General features: G+C 47.3%; 1 protein-coding gene across 4 annotated transcripts in view; it reads right to left on the reverse strand.

The window, feature by feature from the left end:
• STK32A (serine/threonine kinase 32A) overlaps positions 1–17,261 on the reverse strand; it is an 885,758-nt gene that overhangs the window by 22,728 nt on the left and 845,769 nt on the right. The window lies entirely within an intron of this gene.

Genomic DNA, 17,261 nt, shown 5'->3' on the forward strand with positions numbered 1-17,261 from the left:
GATCAGGAAACAAAGAGCACTGGAAAAATGAGGGCTAAGAGACAGCTAAAAATTGAGACAAAATGCAAACAAAGAAGAACAAATCATGGGGTTTCAAAGCAGGGATGGCCAGAAGCCACAGAGGGTGGGGAGGGAGACAGGACGCCATCAAAAGAATAGGGGGGCGGGGAGGTGCAAAAGGGAGCAGCAAATAAAAAAACAGATAGATAAAGCACAACACAAGGAGTTTCAAAGGTAGGGAGGAGGAGGAGGCGCAGAGGCAGGAAACAGTCACAAATGCACGGAAAAAACGGCAAGGGAAAAAAGAAGCAGTAACACATGGAGACAAAACGCAGACACAAAACCACAAATGAGCTTTGCTGCCAAATGTACTCTAGTGTTTTTTTTTTTTTTATTGAGAAGGCTAACCTAAGAAACTGAACATAACATTAATAGTGCCCATGCCGATGTTGAACCCTATCTCTCTGCTCACTGGTAACATGGAAGCATGATTCCTTTACAATAGTGGAAATAATCAATAGTAGCAAGCGTTCAGCATAAGACACACACGCATACCAGACATGGATGCCATTAAGTAACAGCATTTGTGCAACGGTAGCTGTACATATTGTTTGTTTGCCTCATGCTTTTGTGAATTGATTTATGGCCTCTGCAACATAATGTGTCCTTCATGAATAAGTTATCAGCACATACAATAACACCTGCTACAAATCCATTGCCACCCGCACAATTAACTGCAGATAATCCTTCAACAGCAACACAAGCTGCAACACACATTTTATAGAGAAAATGCTAAGCTCTGTAATTACACTTCTCGTTTTGTGTCCGAATTCCTCTTTATCCAAGACTTACGCCCACTGTAAATCTTAATTCCTGAAGCATTTATTTAATTTATTTATTACAATTTTTGATAACGCGCCAACTCCCCCAGAGCACATGCTGTCAAGAGAGCACACTACAGAATAGGGGATACGTTGCTTGCCACCGCCTTCTCAAAATATACAAACAAGACAAAGCAACTGGTTAGAAAATACTGGCCTCTGGTCATTAGTACTGGCTGTGTTTCACAGATGCCGTTATTTCCATTGAAGAGGGATAAGAATTTAAGAGATAGGGTGGTCCACTCGCGGTTCCCCTTGGAACGCGGAGGACTGATGCAAAATACCTACCATAGAAGCTACGTGGGACCCCCAGAGAGTAGCAGTGGTAGGTCATCACCCGTGTGGCAGTTGTAGTGTTTGTGCCGTTACCACTAGAAATACAGAGTTCATTCATGGTTCATTATGGTGGACTCTCAAGATATTTTCAAATTGCAATTTTTCAAATTTGGTTTATTTGATTATTTGCCTGATTCATGGATTATTTGCGCCCAAAAAAAAAAAAGGGGTTTGTTCGCTATTCTGCCTGCAAATCCCCATTAGTTAAACAGGGATTTGCGGGCAGAATGGCGCACAAATCCCGTTTAGTTTTGGCGCAAATAATCAATGAATCAGGAGTGTTTTCTGCTGTATATCGGCATGGCCACCAGAAAAGTGTCCATCAGGATTAATGAACATCGCAGTAGGTTTTAGAATGGCACTGTAACAGTGATCCCCTAGTTCAGCATTTTTTAGAAAAAGATCATGGTGGAGATGACTTTTTCTATGGTTTCCTGTTTTTTTTCAAAGTGGAACAAATGTGGATTCACTGAATCGGAACACATGAGTAGGGCCTGAATGAAGGTTTAGAATGGGCTGCTCTAGTTAATTAAATGTGAATCCAGACTGACATTTGCACTTATTCAGTGTTACTTTGTCTGTGCACAACCATCTTGTAGGTGATCTTCTATGTCACTTTTCTCTGATACCAGATGTGTCTTTGATATTTTTGAAAATAAACGTTTGTTTTGATCTGCTATTAATTAAAGAGTGCTTAAATACACTGGCCGATAAGGGACAGCATTTTCATAGAACTAGGTGTGCTGCTTAAAGTTGGCATTGTATTATTTAGGATTTGAAATGCAATAAATATGATCATTGATGTATAGAGTGACTGCATGTGTACTACATTTAGTGAGATTTCCACAGGCAGGCCAGCTTGTATTTCTATGAATCAGTTACAAATGTAGCTGTAGTCCATTGTGGTGACTCCCCCAGCATAAAGCTAGAAGACCACTTGTCAAGGGTTTTGATTTAAATAAAATAAAGTTTTGACTCATAATACACCCTGTTTATTGTCCCTGAATTGTGGGGTGGGATTATATATCGGGGGCATTAAATTAGGGATACCCACTTATTGATTAATACATATAGTACACAAACTATCTTGACACCTTTTACCAATTTTCCATTACCAGTCCTCTGAATCTTTTATTCTCTAGACTTGACACCTTGAGACTTAAAAGCACCTGAGGGGTGCTTCAGTTGCATTCCATGGAACAGAAAACATCACCGGAAGACATTGTACTGCCTATAAATCCTTCTTTAATATCTAACCGGCCTACTGATAATCGAGTAAAGGTAGTTACCAGCACAGAAGAAATGGAAGCTCTACGAACCTCAACTTTATTTCCACCCCAAAGTTCAGAAGAAATTGTCGTAGAGTCCAGGTCCTTACAGTATTTGGGTTTTGAAGCAGGAACAGTCTACCAATGGCAATTGGTAGGGAATCTGATCACAAAAGGTTAAAGATACGCCAAGCAGTCGCTATTGGAGTGCGCTTTTGAGACTTGACCGTAAACACCTCCACAGCATGTAGGATCTGTGACCTTTATGAACAACACTAGATGTCTCTTTGAATGAATTACAAATATGTTGTTGCCCTTGCATTGTGACTGATTCTATGTCTGTTCTACAATTTACCTTCATCGTCTGTCCATAAACCACATTCTGAAGTGACTTGCTTCTGCGGTTGTAGCAGGCAAGAAAACCTAAAACTTTAAATACAAATAAAATACAATATTTTGTGCCAGATTATGACTGCTGTAAAAGATCTTTGAAACTTTGCAACACCTCACTGCTGCAGAATCACTCGCTGCACTGGAGGTCTGATGCCTGAAGTCTTAGTAAGACTATGGCAAATCAGGTCATCAGTAGCAAAGCAAATACCAGGTTGATGCCAGTTTTCGAGTGCAGTAATGGATGCATGTCATTTTCTTCAACCAGGCCTTAACTGAACAATGCAACACAAGGCAGCGTTCAATTGGAAGCAGAGCATATGTGTGACCTTGCCGCATCTCAAGGCTGCATGACTCAATTTAGAAAAAGGTTCCCAAGTGGTGTGGCCTGCAGGTTGGAATCTCCCTGTCAGAAAAGCTTGGCAGCTAAGTCCTAGAGGAGGTAGTCCCGCTTCCTGTATCTCAAAAGGAATCATCTGACCTGCTCTGCATGCATATCTGGGTACCCTGATTGCCAGAGCGAACCCCATGGAGTGGGGCAGGAGGGAACTACTAACCCTAATATGGCTCTAGCAAAAGGACTGCTAACGTCGCAACTCTCATCAAGGCACCTCTCATTCGAACATCATTTCTAACACTCCATTTAGAGGGAGGGTGTATGGATCGAGGCGTGTAGGGGCTATGGTGTGTTCTTGTGAGGCTTCTACCAGCGATGCTGGTGGAAGAGGCTTTCTCCCTAAATTGGGCTATGCCTGAGAGCGTAAGGGCAAACGGAGTAGCCTTGTTCCACCACATTGTGAATCAAGGCCTTTGTCTCTTATTATTCTGTAGCCATGGGGAAATCGTTTCTTTCCCTGCCTTGCTTTCCTAATTGGGAGTTTTAAGGGGGGCGCATACGCACCACCTATAAGCCAAAACGATTGCATTTGTACAGTTAGGTGGGAGATGGCACGTGAGGAGGGACACATAGATTGTGGGTGTGATTTTGTTATTTACCCATCCATTGACTGCCAATGGCCACGCCAATCCTACGGCCATTCCCACCAATTACCTACTCCTCCCCACCCAAAACTCCTATCCCTTGGGATCTCTTTGAGCTAGGTCTATCAAGCAGTAAAATCAAACTTTGGAGAGAGTGTTTTTTTCTTAGCAGCCTGCTGAGAGTTATTGACTTAACTGCAGCTGTTAATGGCTACGGGTTTAATACACATTTCTCAACCAAGTGTGCTTTGGCCATTTGACGATGCATCTCTTCCATGCACTGAAGTCCTGTTAAAAAGAAGCAATGACAGGGACAATAGATTTGGCTTGATTTATTAGATAGGCATTTTCCAGGTGCAGCCATCATATGCCCAGGTAATCACTCCATTTTCCAGCTGTCACAATCTTATGGCCACCTCGTGCCCTTCTATCAGTGCCTAGCAAATGCCTATCCCATACCTGCACAAAAGCCCAAGCTGTTGGCTTTGCCCATGCTTGTTTTTTAAAATATATTTTTATGTTTTATGCACAGTCTCATGCTAATGTCCCTGCCAGTGGGTTAGTGTGGGTCATTTAAGAATAACAAATACAAAGGAAAGAAAAACTGTGGAACAACAGAAACAGGACACATTTTGAATCAATGCCAAGAAGCAAAAAGTAGCCAGAAACTGCCGAATAATCTCCCTTTGCCTATCAAAAGCCATATCTACCCAGGGAAGGTTAATGCGACTGGGCAGGTGTGGGCGCTGCTGTACAGACGGCAGCATCCCCGATCCCACCGACGCTTGATGCTAAGGCCTGGATGTGCCCGAGGCTGGGATTATTGTCACAGCTTCACCTACTCCCTCACGTACCATCGTCGACAGACGTGGACGCACGCCCGGAGGACAATTAAACATTTAAGAGCTAACTCCCCCTTCACAAAACATCTCCGCGGCTAAGCCTTCACACAAGCAACTTCATTCACCTGGCAGATGCAGCTTGATCTAGCCACAGCAACCGCCTTTCTCTACGGCTACCGCCAGGCAATGAAATCAAACGTGACAGGTACTTCCCATCAACCACTGCTGGGAGCGGGAAAGCTGACAGTAGAATTTCCAAGGAGGAAACTGCAGGTCAATTTCACTGTCACCAGCACCTTGCCCATTCACCTCCAGCTCATCCACTTGTCACTGCGCGCGTGTGTGCAGCAACTATGCAACAGGCTCACTCATTTTAGGTGAACATCAAGGCCCTCCCTTAAAGTGGCAGACCAGCTTCTAGACAATTCCAGAGATCTGACAGGTGGGTCTGTCTGAAAAGCCAGCAGGTTAGTGAAATAACCAGTCGCAAGCGGTCCAAACTCAAACTGCCCTCTACAGCAATAGGCAAAGGCCCGAATAACTGCCCTGAATGCTTTTATCATTGGTTTTGTGGTTCAATGAATGGCAGTTTTATAACCCAGTGCAATGTTCAGAAGCACTTTGATGCAGTAGTATCTAATGATGTTTAAAATACTTTTCCCAAGGTACTGAGGGTTCAAAAAGCTTGTCATAATTTGTCACACGTAGAAAGTTGCAAATGTACATCACGTTTTTTGATGGCCAAACCTGTTTGACCCCAGGGCCTAACTTAAGCATTATTCATAACAGTAGTCTGACTATGAATGGCCGAAACAATGGGAATGCATAGACTCAACCAAGAGAATTTTAAGGAGTGGAGCTTCCAGTAGTTTCTGTGGGGGGCTAACACCTATGGCAATGTCAAGTTTCGCAAGTCTCTTGTACTTTGACATATTTGTCAATGTCATCAGCCAGGCCACCAAGCACAATTGAGCAACATTTCTCTTACTCTCAATAATCCTGCAAATGTTTTTCTGCACTGAAGAGTGAAGTGTGGGTCACACGCTAAGTGTTCCTCTCGTCTTGTAATTGAACGCAAGGTCACACCTCTGTTGCTCATATTTGATCACGGCCAGTGTTGTTGCCAAAGATTATGATGGCAAAATTGGACTCTAGAGATTCTGGCTCTTCAATTCTTACTGTTTATGGAGCTCAATTCTAGAAACGTTGCTTCATTATTAGCACCCGGAGCGTGGAAAAGTAACTAATCAGGTTGCTCAGAATGTGGGCTGAAACTACCGATCTAAGTCTGTATTCCGAGCAATCTGATAACTACACCCCCCGCCTAACAACAGAAAAATGATAGGTCAACTACCCCCTCCTTCAGTCCCTGTGACACTTACAGGCTAAGTCCAAGCTAATCCTGATAAATCAAAGATTAGTCATACCAAAATTTGATCAGCAAAGACGTAAAAAGGACTATCATAAAGTCCAACACATTAATGACTAAAACTACCAAAATCTGTGCTAACCACTTACAATCTAAATGGTGTGGTGCGTTGCTTGTGTGTGCGGCAGTGGCAGCGATTATTCGTGAGCGAAACGCTATGGAAGCAGCTGGTGTATTGTGCCACCAATAGCTGAAACCTGAGATGTGCCCAGTTCACTCAAGCCGACTAACTAAGGGCCTCTTGTGGAGACAGCAAATAAACAACTGCCCCCTGACAGGCATCTAAGGCTTGGTGAATGTATACACCTGGTCAAGTGAGCATCTGTCAAGGAGCCAGAGGTGTTTAGAATTATTCCACTGACATTCCTGAGGCAACTGCAGATCGCAATAGAAGTACCTTGGAAAGTATTTGTTACATTGTTCGAACAACTTTGTCATTTTGTCCTGAAGACGGCCAATATCAACACAATCAACAGCACTGAGAGAGTGCATTGTATGAGCTAAACGGCCGAAACATATGTCTACTCAATATTAGGAAATCTGTATTTTATTTTTCCTATCTCTCAGTTTCATAACAAGTTCCCAACGAAGGGCAGTGTGTAGAATACACCTTCAGATACCTTTGATTGGTCTCTAGACTAAATATCGAGTGGTTGAAAATAGGCATACTGAATCACTATCTCACAACCGCCCCAAGACAACTCTGAGACATGTATGTATGCATAAGGGATCAGTGATATGGATCCCTAATTTGGTCATTTACAAACTTGTTTGATTAGTTTTTTCACTTTTTCCCGTTTGTATGAATTTTTTTCTGTTTATTTTGTTCTTGTTTTTATTTATCATGAAAGGCTCGGTGTCACCACACCGTTTAGATTGAAAGTGGTTAGCACAGACTTTGGTAGTTTTAGTCATTAATGTGTTGGACCTTGTGATAGTCCTTTTTACGTCTTTGCATAAGATGCAGATAAATAAATTAATATGTTTTTTATATAACTGATCAAATTGTGGTATGACTAATATTTGATTTATCAGGATTAGCTTGGATTTAGCCTGTAAGTGTCACAGGGACTAAAGGAGGGGGTAGCTGACCTATCATTTTTCTGTTGTTATATTAGTCTCCCACTTGATAGTGTCGACCCCCCCCCGATATAAAAAAACTGGGAGTTCCCATTCTTTAGAAGACTTGCATCCCCCGCCTGCCATCTTCCCTCCACTGTCACAACTCTTTAGTCCACCGTCCCACTTACCTGATTTCTGCAGCGGCGGCAGGTGCCACTGCTGCTGCTACTTCCTCCCGTTGTCCGCTCAGACCACCGTGTAAATGGAAGAGGGGCTCTGTATGGAGCCCCGTCACCCTGCTCTGTGGCGGCCATCTTGCTAAAGTATTTTCTTTGAATGAGACGTCCTGTTCATTCAATAAAAATACAATGCTCTCAGATCTCCAGGTTACTGAATTGGCGACCCGGGGTGCTAATAGCATGAAGACCCTCTGTGACATGCCAGATCGGGTATTATCGGCCCCGGGACCCTCGTTAAATGTCCTCGCTATGCTCAGGCCTTTAACTCGGGCCACGGGCCTATAACACCAATTATACACGGTGGTATCAGGGGTTGAGAAGGGCTGTAATTAGGTGGAATGCCTAGCACTGTCTATAGTCCCCTTTTCTGAGAGTGACATGTTGGCTGTGTGCTACTGTTTCTGTTTCCCTTTCAGTAGTATGCAAAGTGTGGGTCCCATCTTTGCTGCTATGCTACATGCAAGTCATGGAAGTGAGGGAATCCACTTTGTGTCTTTACTTTCTCCCATCAAAGAAGCAGGTATTTGTGCAAAAAATGCCTCCAGGTAGCCAGCAGTGCCTCTCCTCGATAGCAATATTGAGAGAGGGATGGAACAGTGGGCTTCCGGGACCCCAAAGCATCCCTCCTACTATAGCTTCCAGCCACGGACGGCCCTAACTTCTGGAACTGGGAGCGGGGATGGGAGCCCACCTTAGAGTCTCTATAGAACGTGAGTACAGCATTCCTGTTTCAGAGAGAGCCACAATGACAACATTTCATAAGGCAAAGTCTGAACTTTTTCCCTGATTGGGTGGTGGCCGAGAGCTTCCTCAAGAGTGGGCGACTTAGTAGCACACAGCATATTTGTTTGTTGATCTAGTAAAAGGTGCCTGTATGTCTGCCCGGGAAAAGATTTCTGTTTGCACATTAGCAAATCGATATGCCGGGTTCTAGCTTTGTTAAAATGTCCCCAGAGACTCTTAACAGGTGTGCAGACTGTGCTGTAATTGTCCGACCGACTATAGGGCCTGCAGAGGCTTATCATGCACTCTACAGTTCCTACATTGGTAAACAGGCAGGTGCAGAAAAGTGCCAGTGTTAATATAGGGTAACAGGAATACGGAGGACTAAATGAGAAACAATGAATTATGCTCCCAAAATTCTCACCACCTGTGGAGCAGAATCCTAGAATTCGGATCCATTGATGGCTATTGTTCATATTGTCCTCCTTTATGTTTAATCAGCGGGAGGGCATGTGGGGGACCAGGAGGAGCTCCAATGTTCAGGAACCATGTGGGTGAAGAGTTCCGGACACCTGATTGGCTGGGGCACAAGTCATTCTGGCCAATCCGGATGCACCGAACATTATATCCCTGTGATTTGCTGAAGTTCTTGCACGCCCCTTTTCCAGCCCTGTCTTCTTTGATTGTCCGGATTGTGCACGTTCAGAAACGTAGGGGCAAAGCCACCTACATTTTCTTGTCATGGAAGACCAAAAAGTCTCCTATTTGCCACCCCCCTCCAGGATATTGGTGTGGGTATTTCACCCACCCTTAAATAAAAGCTCTTGCTTATTCCTTCCACGGGTCCTACTCTAGCACACTAAGTGCAAGTGGGCTAACGCAAGGATAAGTGCATTTTCTCTCTCAGCATTTCTGCTGGCATGCAGTGCCCAGTGCAATGCAGTTAATCCGGTTAGGCATCTGCTTTAGGACACTGCAAGTTACGGCCAGGAATCACTACTTCTGCCTCAGTGGACTGAGAGATATAAACCCACTCGTCCCTGCAGCTATTGCTGTCTCACACACAGGGGACTCCAGGTATGCAGGTGTTCTGGTGCACGGGCAGCCACCGAAAAAGGAGTTTGGGGCCCAGCAACTCCCTACACTAAAGACATTAAAACAGTATTACAAAAGGGATAATAACACCAGCAGCAGCAGCAGCAGCACCACCACTGTGCAACACAAAGCGTGCATTTAGACCATTTAAATGGCAAGCAAGACCATGGCCCTCATTCCGAGTAGGGCGGTAAGTATAGGCGATTACCGGCATGGCGTAAAGAGCGTGTCTGTGCTGGCACAAGACCGTAAAAATCGGCCTATTCCGACTCCGCGTGCACGCGCTTTGCGCCATGCCAGTAACGCACCTTAGCGCCATGCCGTAAAAGGGCACCAAACGCCCTTACCGGCAACAAGCGCACCGTACATAACACTACCGACATAGAGAATTTAGCGGTAACCGTAAATAGCGGTCACCACTATTTACGGTCACCGTTAAAAAACGGAACCGGAAAAAACGTCATCTCATAGAAACGGGAAGGAGCACGGCGGCCATCTTTAAAATCACAATCCATTGCCATCCTCTCCATACAGGACCCCTAGCCATACATTGATCAGAGAAATAGGCTTTGGAGACCAGCATCATGCCCAAAGCATTAAAAAAGGGTGCTGCACGCATAAGAAAGGAGCGCTTTACCCAGGATGAGCTCCAGTTACTGGTCGACACTCTGCACGAACATGCAGACACTGTATTCAGCAGTGATATGCGGAGGCCCACTGTCGTCAGGAAGAAAGAGATCTGGGCCTTGGTGGCACAGAGGGTGAGTGCCGTAGTAAACACCCCCCGCACCACCAAGGACTGCAGGAAACGTTGGGATGACCTCCGTCTCAGGGTGCGGGCCATCCTCTCGGCAAACCGAAGTCAGGCTCTGGAGACAGGAGGAGGGCCAGGTTCCCCCATCAAAATGATTCCGTGGGAGGAGACGTGTGCGGCCATGATGGGCACAGAAGCCATAGAAGGTGTTGGAGAAATGGAGTGCGGTGCAGCGTCATCCGCTGATGGAGGTGAGTGTCATGAGTCAAGACAGAACACGCATTCCTAACGTAAGTCACTGCCAAGGGCTGGGCAAGGTGTCAAGTAATGTTTGTGCAACCCACCCCCCAATGAAATCATGCTGTAACAAGTGGGACCCAGGCCGATTTCAGGTACAAGGCTGTAACCCATATGGGCCATACCACACAAAGAGGCTGAATCTGTGAGGCACACGGGGCAGTGATTGTAAACATTGTGAATGTGAGTCATCACAGTACTCCGCCAACATGAGTGACCCAGACATCTGCATGCATTGACCATGCAAGCCCAGATCACTGTCCCACTCACCACCCAAATGTCAACAAACCGCTGCAATCCCATTGTGATACCATAGGCATGTAGAAATGCTGAGCCCCAAATTATTGCTCATGCCGTCTCTCTCTCCCCCCCCCACAGGCAGCGAGCATGACAGCGAGGACCAGGAAAGCACCGGGGCCAGTACCTCCAGGGGCAGAGTCAGGGGCCGCCGCATACCTGCAAGCAGGAAGACAACACAGGCAACACCACCTGTTCCAGCAACCCCCATGGAGGGTGCACAACCCTCACCCGCACCCCTACCCATGCCTGCAGTGCCGCTGGACACATGTCCCATGCTGCACTCTGAGGAGTCCAGTGTGGCTGGTGAGAATGCAGCCATGTGCCTCATTGATGTGCCATACAGCCCCCCATCATTATCGGGAGCCAACGTGGAGGACACCATTGACATTGGCCATACCCCTGACACACCATCATATAGCCAGGTGGCACACAGCGACTCCGGGGAGAGTGAAACCCCAGGGCTCACACGGCAAGGAGTACAACCTGCATGTCCTGTATCTACTTCCCCTGCAGAATCTCTGCGAAGGCCTGCAGGCCCAATACCAAGCCTGCCAAGCACGTCGGCCACATCGGCCATGGATGTAGTGCGCTCCCAGCATCTCACAGGCCTCATTGGGGCGTTCATCAGGGACAATCGCGAATCAAGGGTGGAGTGGCGCAATGACCTTCAGGCTCTGGGCGAGGTGATCACAGCGAACACAAACCGGCTCTGCGACGTCCTTGGCCGGATCGCAGATACCCTGGAAGCAGCACACCCCACACCACAGCCCCAGCGGGAGGAGCCACCTTCACAAAGCTCCTCCACCCAGACCAGCCCGGTCCGTCGTTCACTGCGTACATTGCGCCGCCACAACATGGATCCTCCTGGCTCTGGGAGTGCACATTGACCATCCCGGCACACATATGTGGCCTATGTTGCCCCAATTGAAATATTGTGGGGTTGTTGTGGGGGAAGGTCGAGGGGGGTGAGGGTGTGTGTGGGAGTTGTGGGGGAGGGGGAGGGGTGAGGGTGTGTGTGGGAGTTGGGGGGAAGGCGGAGGGGGGGTGAGGGTGTGTGTGGGAGTTGTGGGGGAGGGAGGTGAGGGTGTGTGTGGGAGTTGGGGGGAGGGGGAGGTGGGTGGTGGTGTAGATTTTGTTGTACACGTTTGAACTTTATCATTCAATACACCGGTTGATCATCCAAAAAAAGTTGACATTGATCATTGTGCATGCGTCTTTTAATGTTCCACAGTGCATGGTGTACATGTATCCCCACACCCAGTGCCTGATATCCTGTCATCCTCACACCCTCAGCTGACTAGTGAGTCAGAAATATTGTCCGATCAATGATTGCCGCACGGCACGTCCCTCCTGTGCATCGGCACTGTGATGCTGTCCTGCCATTCCTTCATCCTCCCCCTCATCATCATCTGGTGGTAGCAGTTCCACGTCAGGGGGCAGTGGCACATTCCGACGGATGCACATGTTGTGCATCATTACACATGACATGGTGATCTTGGACACCTTCTCGTGGCTGTAGATGAGTGCCCCACCCGACCGGCTGAGGCAGCGAAATCGTGCCTCCAACAGGCCGAAAGTCTGATCTATCATCACCCGTGTACGGTTATGGGATCTATTGTAGTCCTCCTCGTGCCTGTTCTGTGGGTTGCGGACCGGGGTTATGAGCCACGGCTTCAAAGGGTAGCCAGCATCACCTGCATAAGGGTGGAATGAAGGTAAGTGTTTGTAAATTCATGGTGGAGAACTGTACTAGTCTTACATGGCAGCAGGTGATTACTGGCCAAACACACATGTCCCAGGATGCATTCACCCCATTACTGGCCCGGCTATGTGTCCTGTGCAATGGAATGATGGAGGGGGTAGTTTCTTCCTGATGGGTTATGGTGTGCACTCACGTTTTGTTGCACGTGCATCGTATATGCATGCAGCTGTGTTGGACTGCATTCATTGATGTGTTGTGTGAGTTTTGGTGACGGGGGGGGTTGACTGTAGTTGCCTGTAGTTAGTAGCATACTCATCATTCTGCACTGATCTGTGCCATGGTGACTTGCAGCAATCCTATGGTTGTGCAGGACCAGTCACACGCTGTGGGATCCCTGTTGAACTCACTTCTATGCACTCCCAGGGATGACTGTCCTGTGTGGTGAGATGCAGGAGTCTGCGACATGGTGCTATTGCACTGCATGGTGCAGGATGCCCTTACGGTGTGTAAAGGCCGCCGATGAGTGGGGCATGTGTTGTGGTATTTGGGCAGGTTTCCTGTTAGTCATGTTCTGTTAGGTGTCGGCTCTAAATCATCACTGTGTGGTTAGGTAGCCATGTGCTGTGTCACTTGCCTTGGGGCACAGTGTTCTGTGAGGTGCACATCGTGCACTGGCGTGAACATTCCCACCCAGGTGAAGTAGGCATCTCCCCCCCCTTTCCCAGCCAGGTGAAGTAGGCATCTTCCCCCCCCCCTTTCCACCCAGGTGAAGTAGGCATCTCCCCTCCTCTTTCCCACCCAGGTGAAGTAGGCATCTCCCCCCCTTTCCCACCCAGGTGAAGTAGGCATCTCCCCCCCCCCCTTTCCCAGCCAGGTGAAGTAGGCATCTCCCCCCCCTTTCCCAGCCAGGTGAAGTAGGCATCTTCTCCCCCTTTTCCCAGCCAGGTGAAGTAGGCATCCCCCCCCTTTCCCACCCAGGTGAAGTAGGCACCCCCCCCTTTCCCAGCCAGGTGAAGTAGGCATCTCCTCCACCCTTTCCCAGCCAGGTGAAGTAGGCATCTCCCCCCCCACCTTCCCACCCAGGTGAAGTAGGCATCTCCCCCCCTTTCCCAGCCAGGTGAAGTAGGCATCCCCCCCCTTTCCCAGCCAGGTGAAGTAGGCATCCCCCCCCTTCCCACCCAGGTGAAGTAGGCAGCCAACATACTCACAGCCCCAATGCACTGCCATGGCCAATTCGGGTTACTCACCAAGCAGCCAGGCACGTCGTCCGGCATGTCGCTCCATGTAGCGTGGTAGTGTGGAGTTCCGCAGGACCAAGGAATCATGAGTTGATCCGGGGTATTGGGCATTGCAATGTGTGATGGCTTTACTGGCATTACACACCATCTGTACGTTGATGGAGTGGCATTGCTTGCGGTTGCGATACGGCACCTCCATGGCATGCGGGACCACCAATTCAACGTGGGTGCAGTCGAGGGCACCTATGCAATTTGGCATGCCTGCCAGTGCATGGAAGGCAACTTTTGTATCATATATCTCCTGGGGAGTCCGGGGTAGGGATATGTAGTACCTTGTGTGGTTGAGGAGGGCATCCAGCACTTGGTTGAGTATCCGGGAAAATATGGGCTGTGAAATGCCATGCATGTGTCCGACTGTATGCTGGTAGGTGCCTGTGGCAAGGAAGTGGAGTACAGACACTACCTTCAGTAGAGGGGGGATGGCAGTGCTGATTTCTATGAGGCTCACTATATCGTCATGTATCAGGTCCACTATGGTGGTAATGGTGTCCCAGTCAAGCCGGTACAGGGTGTGGATCTGCTCTGGTGTGAGGTTGAAGGGGGTGGCTCTGATGCAGGGGATTGGGGGCTGGCGGCGCGATAATGGTGGCTGCACCGGTAGGGCATGCTGGGCCTGTCTCACCCTCCTTCTCCTCCTGTGTATCCTCTGTGGTGGAGTCTGTGGTTGTTGTTGTTGCTGTTGTTGTAGTTGCTGCCTTGCAAGCAGGGCCTCCAGCTCCAGGAATGCTGCTACAATTTTTTATCATCTTGGTGTGGGAGGGGGTGTGGTGTGTGGGTGTGCTCTTTTTGTGCTGTGCCAGACTCCATTGCCTCCACCTGTGCTGATTGAGTGCACCTGTGCCTCTTGGAAACACTGCTCATGGTTCTTAACACCGTCTCGGCGATGTCGTTATTTACTCTATGCCGGTAAGATACTTTGCGGCCTTGTGGAGGCCGTTTTTTGCATGTCCGCATTACTTGGGATCAGCTCCGGTTTACGCCATGCCGCTAATTTCGGCATGGAGTGTCGGGCGCGCGCCACTAGACCGCTATTTACGACCTCGTACTTTACGGCACCGTAAATAACGGTCTGGTAGGACAGAATAGTCCGTAACGGGAAACAATGACGGTAATCCTTTTCCGACATCGTTTTCCCCTTAACTCCTAACTCGGAATGACCCCCACATTTCTCTGTTAAAGCAGAGCTCTAATTTTTCATGTGACCGTGCCTGACAGGGCCATTAAGTAGTATTATTGCTTGGAATTCTGGGGCTTGCATTTTTCCTGAATTTCAAATGGTAGAGACCAACCTACACGTCATAGAAGGCAAAAGGGTTAAAAAAAAATTTGAAAAAAAACAGAACTGGATTGCCTTCTCACTCATGGCCACGGCAAACTTGATAGCTCTATTGAAGTTGTCTTTTAGTGAAAACGATGTTAGACATCATTGCATAGGCTCACATTCAACTTCCCTTAAATCACAAGAGTACTGATGGCCTATGCCGCAAACAGCTGCCCACGCACATTGGAATGCGTGCCCTATTTGGTTGAATCAGGTAAGCTGTCAGGGCTTCTTACCAGTGGTGGAAATGGAAAAAAAATTAGTGGGGGATCCCACAAGGGCGGGGGCGGAGTTTGGGGGGCGGTGCTCGAGGAGGTGGGGTTTTGAGGGCGGAGCTGGCAGTTGACCTCCAATCAAAGGAAATGTCCAATATAATAGTTTTAAACTGTGCTATTTCTTTCATGCTGCTTCTTTTCCAAACTATATATCAATTCCACTTTAAACCACTTCCATTGCACTGGTGATGAGTTACTTCACTGTGCAGATAATACTTTTTACCAGTGTTGCTGAGTAAATATTCTTTAAAATGCACAATTTACATTCAATTTTATAAAAAAAAAAACCTTGGGTACTATTCAAACAGGTGATTTCTGTTCGCCATAAGCAACGTTTTCTTTTACTTGAACCACACCCGGCACAGCTCCTGCAGCTCCCTTCTGAAAGCAGGTGGGTGGATGCATTGTGTGTGATAGTTTAAATGTTAATAGGGGTATTTATTTAGTCATGCAATGTTTGTCGGGTACTTGTATATTTATTTATTTATGCAATTTTTGTCAGATACAGGTATCAGACAAACATTGCATGAATAAATAAATAATGTGGGTCCATGTATCCGACAAACATTGCATACCTAAATAAATAAACTGGGTCGTGGCTGAGGACCGGGTTGTGGGTGAGGACTGTAACTTCCTCTCCTGACACTTTGCACTGGTTCACAAGAGGAAGTTACAGTTTGCTTTCCTGCAGCTGTGAGTGACCTGTATCAAAGTCCTGCTGTGTACACGTAGGGGGGCGGAGCCAGCAGAGCGCTCATTTCGGCAATGAGCTGCCCCGCCCCCCTACTGCGTGCCATTGCAGGTGTTTTTCTTTTTTTTTCAAATTCTTTTTTTTTTTCAAAGTAACCAAGCACAGAGCATAGGTTTGGGGTTTCCGGCGGTTGACTGTGGCCGGGTCCAGAGATCCGGCCACACATCTAGTGCCGGATCTCAGATCCGGCAAGAGCCCTCCCATTTACCAGCGCTGCTTTTTACAGACAGCACTGTGTGCATCCGTCTCCTGGATAACCAGCAGCACATGGTGACCCAGGAAGGAAGGAGGGAAGGATCAGTGCTGTTCGGGTTGGCATACTGTTCTGCATGTGAAATTCTAGATTACATTGGTTCCTCCTTGCAGACTCCAAAGCATGATTGGACTGTAGCTCTTCTGGGGAGCCATGCATAAGTCCTTAATGGATGACAACGAAGGGTGATCCTGAAATTCTGCTACACCCGCTATCTTTGCCTGAAGAATCATGTCTCACAGACATCTATCCTATTCACATTTGTTATAGTGAGTGGAAGGGAGGTGACACCGGGTTTGTGGTCTATATGCAATAAGAGTGTTAATCGAGGCAGAGAGAAAAAGAGGTCTTATCACCTTTGCTGATTCCCAAATGTTAACATTCTAGATGCAGATTCTAGAGCAAGGAGTCCCAATAATGGGCACCAAGAGCTTGGATGGATATCCCTGGGCAGCGTTTGTATTCTGTTTGGTGGGAACCCATTTCAGTGTGGAAGGAAGAGTAGCGATTCTTGACTGGCTAATCTCGCTGGAAGAGTAGTGCCTGACAGATCAATTCAGTTCCTTGATCACCAGGCGCTGTGTCTTCAATTTAGTACACTTGCTCTCCAGGGCAGGAATTATAGTCTTGGAGGCTCTGAAATGTCTGGTCGGAGCCCTAGGCAGATCAAATTGAAGTACTCTAACCTTGGGGGGCTGTCCACTAGAAGAGGGGGGGGGGGAGAAAGATCCAAGGCATCATGAACATGGCTTTGGAACTGTTTGGGTGTAGAAAACCCGGGTATGAGTTGGGAGAGCAGCATATTAAGGAACATGATTTTGGGATATGCTTCCGACTTCCTTTCTTAGCAGCTTTCTTAATTGTTTTTATAACCCATTTAAAAACATCATTTCTTCAAGATGTTTTCTGGGTTGACTTTGTTGAGAAAGGAGTAATTGAGAAAGGTGATTTTCAGAGGTATTCCACACTTTTGCTAAATGGCAATCTCATAAAATTCATTTTCCCCGAATTTGTTTCCACTTTTTTTTACTACAAACTTGCAGATGGTAAGTTTGGGTAAGGTA

The sequence above is a fragment of the Ambystoma mexicanum genome, chromosome 3p, assembly GCF_040938575.1.
Source record: "Ambystoma mexicanum isolate Mex_15411 chromosome 3p, UKY_AmexF1_1, whole genome shotgun sequence".
NCBI classification, from domain to species: domain Eukaryota; kingdom Metazoa; phylum Chordata; class Amphibia; order Caudata; family Ambystomatidae; genus Ambystoma; species Ambystoma mexicanum.